Source organism: Phodopus roborovskii, unplaced genomic scaffold (genome assembly GCF_943737965.1).
Source record: "Phodopus roborovskii unplaced genomic scaffold, PHOROB, whole genome shotgun sequence".
Lineage (NCBI taxonomy): Eukaryota > Metazoa > Chordata > Mammalia > Rodentia > Cricetidae > Phodopus > Phodopus roborovskii.
The window spans coordinates 30,195,785-30,204,520 of NW_026126410.1; the positions used below are offsets into that span (position 1 = coordinate 30,195,785).

An 8,736-nucleotide genomic window follows, 5' to 3' on the forward strand; every position below is an offset into this window, starting at 1 on the left:
ATTGACCAAACAGAAAATGTGTTTTCTCAATTTGATGAAGTAGAGTCACTTGAAAGCTAGAACCTCAAGTAAGATAGTGCCCCCACCAGATTGGCTTCTGCAAAAATTCTGTGGGGGCATTTTCTTTATTGATGGTTGATTGGAGGGGTATCATGATGTGGGTTTTACTTTTGTGTAGATGGTCCTGAGTTATGTAATGTGGATGAGCAAGCCATGAAGACTAACTCCATGGCCTTTTACTCAAACCTTGTGTCTGATTCCCTGACTTCACAGGACTGGCTTGCCTAGATAATAGATAATTGTATGGAAAACTCAACCACTTCTTACCCAAGTTGCTTGTGATTATGTGTTTTATCATAGCAAGAGAAAGTATAGATAAGATGGGATTATTAAAGAATTAAAAATAATTCAGTCAAGTGGGAGCTCATAGACTCCATTCTGATAGCTGGGAAACCAGCATAGTACCTACCCAGATTCCTTGAATGTGGTGTTAGTTGTGAGGACTGGCCAGTCTATGAGACATCTAGTGATTAGTATTTATCCTTAGTATACAAAATGATTTGGGGAGCCCATGCCACACAAAGGGATACTCTCTCAGCCTAGATATATGGGGAGGGCCTGGGCCCTGCTCCGAAAGATATGACAGACTTTTAAGATCCCCCATGGAAGGCCTCATTTATACCGGGCAGCAGAAAGCAGATGGGATGGAGGATGGTGGTGGGAGCAGGGTAGGATGGAAGGGTGTGGGAACTGAGATTGGTATATAAAACAAGCCTTTTACTAATATATATATATATATATATATATATATATATATATAATTTTCCTTATGAAATCATTATTTGATTATTTTGTCTATGATTTTAAATGTATGTCCATATTGTAAATCTACTTTGTTTATAGAAATTCACAAAAATGTATGAAGATATTGAATTCAGACTATAAAAATGGCTCAATTGTGAAAACTTTGAAATATACTCGACTCATTTAAGTAAATACTGTGAGAAACTGTGTTTATTCAATTACTCAGTAGAATCAAAAATTATCAGGAAATTTATAAGAAATCTGGGATAAAATTGGAAATCATATAAAGGTATGAAGTTTTGTGAATCACTGAATCAAAAATTCTCATATATGCACTTCTCAGAATCTAAGTATTCAATTATATGTGTATTTTAATAACAGGTTTAATTTTTTTCACTGATTCTATTGGTATGTATGTACATTTAAAATATACTCAAGGATGAATGGAATTTATTTGAATGAGAGTTTGAAAATTAAATATGTAACATATTTGGATTTCATCTTATTATTAAATAATTGAGAAGCTTATCAAGATTATAGAAAGTATCCATTTTCTAAATCAAACCTTTTTGATAATTTATCAATATTAAATTTTAGGTTCCACATAGCAATTTGGTTTTTTGATTTGGTGCTTTGGCTAGCATCACACTTTATGTTATTAAGTATAGAAGGAAGAAAATAAAATTATTACTGTGCCTGGTTATGACTTTTGTAGCCACACAAGCACAGATCTTTTGGGATTTTCAACTCCAAAGGCATAGATGCCAGCATTGTCTCTGTATACCAGTACTAAAATGAGAATGTTTTATTTGCTTCTGATTTGTACTCTTGGCTTATAATTCACAACAGAATTTCAATTTTCAATTCTGAATGATATATTCAAAGGTAACCAATCAATAATATATAAACATAGGATGTAGGAATTTAGTTCTTATAATAGAAGCCTTAAAACATTTTTAAATAATCATTTTAAAAAAGTTTTAAGTTTTCAATACTTGCAAAAAGCATTTAGAAATATGCCTAATCAGTTGTATAATTAAAATAAGCAATAAATAGATATATGCAAGTTGTTAAGAGTATATATTTTTTTCTAAAGGAAATCTTGCATACTCTACTGTAATTAATAGTTAGACATGTTTTTACCCAAATCATCAATGCTGAATACATTTGACAAACAGTGCTTTATAACTTTGGCATCTTACAACAGAGCTTGAACAAACTTGTACAGGGAATAATAAATTAGTTTCATGCAGGAATAGAAAACACACAATATCACCTTTAGGGAAACCGTGAAAACATAATTTCATTAAATCCACAGCAATATGCTCTTGTGAATGGAATACTAACAAACTGAAAATTATGCTGCACGGCAGGTGGGGTGAATCATTCTGTAATCCCAGGGCCTGGGGATTGAAACAAGAGGGTTGGTATGAATTTGAGAACAATGTAGGTAGTGAAGTGAGTTTACAGGGAAGCCTGTGCTACCACCATTTGAGACTCTCTCAGAAACAAAATAAAGATAAACTTCAACCATTGTTATATAGAACTAATCCTGTAAAAAGTAGAGGTTTTCCAGCTATCAGACTGGAGTGCATGAGCTCGCCGTTGAAAACCAGCATGAGTGACCCAGACCCAGTCAATGTGGGTGTTAAGAGGACTGGGCAGTCTATGGTGTCTCTGTTAGTGAATCAGTATTTATCCCTAGTATATTAGAATGGATTTGGGAAGCCCATTCCACATAGAGGGATACTTTTTCAGCCTAAACATGTTGGGGAGGGCCTATTCCCTGCTCCAAATGATGTGACAGACTTTAAGGAACCCTCATGGAAGGCCTTACCCTCCCTGAGGAGCAGAAAGGGAATGGGATGTGGTTTGTTGGGAGTGATAGAAGAGGATGGGAAGGTGAAGGAAATGGGATTGATGTGTAAAACAACCTTGTTTCTAATTTAAATTTAAAAAAAAGGACAAAAGAAAAAATAACAAAATTTTACAAATAAAGTTTTAACAATGTCTTGATTGTATATTCTTTCCCCCCGTACTTTATACAAACACTTAATGTAAAAGTGCAAATAATTCCCCTTTCTATTGGAGCCTGTATGAAAGTCTTCTGCATGATTTATGTGGAGTAGAGCAGAAATAGAAAATCTTACCATGTGTTTATCACTCTGACTGAAAATACCTCATGCAAATGATCTGCATACTCCCTGGCCTTTGGATATTTAGAATTTAGTAACATTTGCCTTTGGTGTTACAGGCTTATGTACAGAAAGGAAGATTGTCATCAACATATCTAACAAAAAATTTTAGTAAACAGGTTAAAATGCTTCTTAAAATGATCCACCCATACGCAACTTTAAGTATGTCAATCTCTTCTTTCTGAAATTGTATCCTCAAGAGTTAACATCATGGAAAAGTATTTTTTATCAGATATGAATTCATTTATCTTATTTAAAAACAAAACAAAAATATTCTCCTCCAGTGTTTTATTAGATATTTTCCATCGGTTTAGTTGAAAGTACAGAATATAGAGTATAAAATAAGTATGGATTTAATTCTATTATTCTCCCTTGCTATTTATACTTTGATTGATCTGTGTAAAAATCACAGTTATTCAATGAATAACACATGTAATTACAATTTTTTAGTAAATAATATCTATTCATGTAATTATCTACACTTCACACCTGCCAATTATCATTATTAAACAAATCATGTTAATAACTTTATAAAATTTCACAAGTTTTAAAATAATAGTTTACATATGTCATTTGTGCTTGAAAATATACTACCTGTTTTCCTGTCATGAAGCAATGAATAAAAATTGATTTTCTCAACACAATCACCATCACTGGTGCAGTATAATTTGAAGAGTGTAAATGATTTAACAGTACACAGTCCTTTCACAAAGCGCCAGTCATTCACCTCATCTTCAACCATGGAGGTGTTGCTTCAGAAGAATCCACCTGCAGTGGCTACCTTGACAACTGCACCCCCCCACCCTCTTCTCTGCCAACCAAATCTACCTGAGCTCCACAGATGTCTCCTGGGTCTTCAAACAATCCTCCAGCCCTCAGATGGCTCAGCGGAAACTGAAACAGTAAAAGAAGAAAACCTCCTTAACATCTAAGATGTCAGCTCTGGCTGGAGATGAGTGGCTCATCAGATATCTCAGGACTAAATCTGCAGTTTTGGGCATTGCAGTTTGGGTCAGAGCCTGTCCTTTCTGATTATGAGTCTACCCCCACCACAAGCTCCTCTTCAAGCCAGGCTCCTAGTAGCCTGTAAACCAGTACAGTATACAGAGTATACAGGCTATATCTACAGTTTTGTCTAATCAAAGTCAGGAGTCAGGAGTCTGGTTATTAGAGTGGTCCAATTCAGTCGAAAATGTATACCTCCGAAAATAATGCTCAGGATCCTCTATATGAACAGAGATTCACACAGACCTGGCGGTATCGTAGGTCCATCCTTTCTTCAACCCAAAAGGACCTGGCTCAGGCTAAGAATGGTTTCAGTTCTGTGCAGAAGACGCAGTTGCACACCATGCAATCTGTTGAAGGTGCTACAGGCTCTACAGTGAAATCTGACTCACCTTCCACTTCTAGTATCCCCTCTCTCAATGAAATAGTACCTGCAGCTTTCTTACTGATGACAGCCAATCAGCATTCATCCTCTTTAAGTGGCTTGAGCCACTTAAAGGAGATTCCAAATACCACCACTACACAACACAGCAGTGTGTTACCTACACAGAGGAATACCCTTTTTCATCAACATCTTCTGGGCGTACTTTGACATCCACTCTTTTACACACAAGTGTGGAAAGTGAAGCGAATCTCCATTCTTACTCCAGCACTGTCTCTACCGCAGTTGGCCAGCACTGTCTCTGCACCTTCTGCAGTGGTCAGTGTCTCTCCTTCAGTGGCTGTAGTCTAGGCCTTCGCCTGGGCAGCAACTTTATTGCCATAGCCTCAATCTGAAGCTCAGTTGCTACAACTTCAGGAAAAGCTCCTCCCAACCTTCCTCCTGGAGTCCCACCATTGTTGCCTACTACATATATTATGGCTCCAAGGCCGTTACACGCCTACCCGCCACAAGTATATGGTTATGATGATTTACAAATGCTCCAGACTAGATTTCCGTTAGATCACTACAGTATTCCGTTTCCCACACCCATCAATCCACTTACAGGGAGGGATGGTAGCCTGGCCAGCAACCCTTATTCTGGTGACCTTACCTAGTTTGGCCATGGGGTGCCTCCTCCCCAGCCCCAGGCACAACGTTGGCCCAACCCCAACAGAACCAGGCACAGACTCACCACACCATGCAGCAGACATTCCTGAACCCAGCACTACCTTCTGGCTACAGTTATACCAGCCTGCCATATTACACAGGGGACCCGGGCCTCCCCAGAGCCTTCCTGTACGGGCCTGCTGTATTCCCTGTGGCTCCTACATCTTCCAAGTTGCATGGTGTGAATGTCAGTGTGAATGCCTCGGCCACCCTTTTTTCTAACAGCCAAGTGGATATGGGTCTCACAGATAGAACACTGGAAGAAAATATCCACCCCCTTTATAAGCATTCCTGGATGGCTGAAAGCTAATTTGGCACAAGCCAGGGGGCTGTGTTTTGTGTGTGTATATAAATTTGCACTGAAGTCTTGTTTTAGAAACCAGACCACTATGGAGAGCCTGCTGATCTAAGGCTTTGGCCTGCTTGGCTTGAGGAAATGAGTTGGTGGATACCTTCTGGGCTTTTGAACTTGCCCCTCTTCTCCTCTGACCCTATCTTATTCATTTCAAATTCGTTCAGTGCAGCACTTCTGAAGCATCAATGCACATACCAGCTATTGCACACCATGCTATTGCTTTTGATTTCTGGAAGGCATGTAGTTCCAACTTGTAACAAAAATATTTGTAGTCTTCAATAAACTGTGGTACTTCTTTAGCAAAAGAAAATTGATTTTATATTTAATTTGTATGTTTGTAGGTTTAAAAAAATCAAGAATCAACAATGTATTTAACTTATAATGAGACAATAAAAGAAGCTATTGTTTTAGTTTGTGATTCTTTTGATACAGGGCTCACTATGCAACAGTCTATCATAGAATTTTAATTACCAAAACTAACATTCTTAATGTAAATAAATAGAATAAACAAAAACATTTTAATTATCAAAGAGACAAAACATTTCTGGGAAAAATGTATGCCTGTTGTAGCTGATCTATTATAACGTTACTTGTCAAGTATATTAGAATATCTATGACTAATTGTTGAGTAGACTTAACAGAATCCAAAATTCAATAAATGCAAATTTTTAAATTTTAGATGCAGACAGAAGAAACCATTCCTGAAGGAAGTACATTAACATTACTAACATGAACTCAATGACATAAAGTCTTCAACTGGAAATCCACTACATCTAAAATGAATCATATATAAAATAAGATATATTTGTATAACATGGTTAAAGAATACAAGGGTGACATTCAATCATAAATGGAAAGCATTATTATCTAGACATTGCCTATGGCAAGTATGTGAGATCAGGTAGAGAAAATATTCAAGGAAGTTAATAAAGATAGTGTTTATAGGATTTGTGAGGAGATAAAACTGACAGAAGTATATTTTTCCAATAACCTTGAGCTACTTTACAAGAACTTAAACTCTTGCAGGCCATTTTACAGTATTATGAAAGTGAATATCACCACTTAGGAGAAATTCAGTAACAAAGTGATAAAATATATGAAATAGAAAAGATGTCTCCTTAAATATTTAAATTCTATAATTTCCTCAGCTATGATAGAAAAAGAAAATGAAATAAGAAGTAAGTATTGTGTATACATACATATTAATATCTCTTTTGAGTAATGAAAAAATACATGATTCTTGCTTTATTATTTAATCACACTAAATGCTATATTTCGTATCTTAAGAATTAAATGGTGCTGGACATTCATATATAGCATAGTTGCTGACTTTTGGTTCTAATTCAATCACCATTGTTGCTCCCTGATCAGTGTTGCCAGGCTACACCCACAGCCAGCTGTGGTCTTGATGACAAAATAGTTTTTAAATTTACCGGCACATTATGAAATTATTTTATGAATTATTTCCTGTTGATTGCTCCTAACGATCTCTAACTCAGCATCAACATTTGCCACAAACACTGTAAATGATTATTAACATGAAGTTGTGCTTGCCTTTGAGTGATTATTGTTTCTGTTATCACTATTAACTCAATAAAATCCAACTCATTTCAGCATAGACAAATTTCCAAACTGAACTCATCAAGCAAGAATGACTTTGTGTGTTTCAATTATGTTAGCAATTCAATCCTCTGTTTCTCACAATTTAACTCTATTGTGGATTGATTCCATATTGTAAACATAGAGTTCCTAAAGTAACAGATATTCTTTTTTATTATTAATTTTATTTTACATATGGATCCCAGTTCCCTCTCCCTCTCTCCCTCCCTCCTTCTCCCTCTTTCCCTCTCCCCTTCACATGAACCCCAACAACTCTCCCCTCCCATCCCCCTCCCTCTACATGTAGGGTGATGCCATCCAGGTGGGGTCATAATCTGTCAAGTAATTTAAAGTAGGGACTAGGATTTCTCTCCTATTCTAGGTTAAGGGAGTATCCCTCCATTGGGGATGTGCCCACTAGGTCCTTTTGTGCACCAGGAATATGTCCTGGTTCCACTGTCTGAGGTCCCTTAGACTACTCAAGCCTTTTAGCTGAGACCCATGTTCAGCGGATCTGAGTCAGTCCCATGCAGGATTCCCAGCTATCAGTCTGGGGGCTGTTAGCTCCTCCTTGTTCAGTTCAGCTGTCTCTATTTGTTTCTGCAACCTGGTCTTGTCCTCTTTCTCTGCATCTGGATTCTATTTCAAATCAGTGTTTAGTTTCGGGTGTTTCCTTCTGTTTCCAACAGGTACTAGATGAGGGCTCCATGATGGTAGATAAGTTAGTTCTTGATTTCATTATCATGGAAGGGCCTGTCTTCCCACTATTGCTCAAATTGTTAGTTGGAGTCAGTCTTGTAGGTCTCTAGACAATTCTTTCAGTTCAGTTTCTCTTCAAACGTATAATGGCTCTCTCTTTTATGTTCTCTCTCTCTCTCTCTCTCTCTCTCTCTCTCTCTCTGTCTGTCTGTCTTCTATTCCTCCCCTGACTCAATCTTCCTAGTCGCAGGTGCTTTCCTCTCTTCGCCTTCTCTTTCTTTCATAATCTTTAAAAACTAACAAAAACTAATGAATATAATTTATAGTTTGCCTTAAAAATCCCAGTAGTGTTTACTATTGTAAAAATAAATCTTTATAAATAAAATGTAAACATCAGATTGTCTTCTACATTAATTATGTAGGAGAGAGAAATGGTTAGACATAAATTCTCCATTGAGTAAACAGAAAAAAAAATTCCAAATCTCTCTTTGTGTATGAATTATTCTGATGTGGTGCTGTTACTGTTCCAATGATGAGGTGCTAAATAAGAACATTTATAAAAATAAACTACCAAAAGTGATTTGATCATTCTTGTGTAGAGATTTTTCCTAAGTGTCATTACCGTGGAATGGGGTGTTGAACACATAAATATTAGTGCCTTTGAAAAACTGTGTTACCTATGGCCTGCAACAAGACTCTAAAGATCTATGTTTTAAAACTTCTATATCCACCTGAGTTTCTTTCTTCAGGCATTTGGCTTACTGCTGTGAGCCAGATACCACAGACTAAGCTGGTACTGAAGTGTTTAGAGAAGTGCTCACAGGTACTTATCTGACAGGTGAAAATCACAGATGAGGGAGCTCATTGCCTAAAAAACACTCTCAACACCAGGACTTATGCCCATCTGTAGATGGTCAACTCAAAATGAACTCAATAGCAATGGCATTTCTTTGTCTAACTTTTCTGTTTTGTTATTGTTTATTTTGCTT

General features: G+C 36.8%; 1 pseudogene; it reads left to right on the forward strand.

The window, feature by feature from the left end:
- Nucleotides 1-3,637: 3,637 nt before the first annotated feature.
- On the forward strand, nt 3,638-5,404 carry LOC127220785 (ubiquitin-associated protein 2-like; annotated as a pseudogene).
- The last annotated feature ends 3,332 nt before the right edge of the window (nt 5,405-8,736 follow it).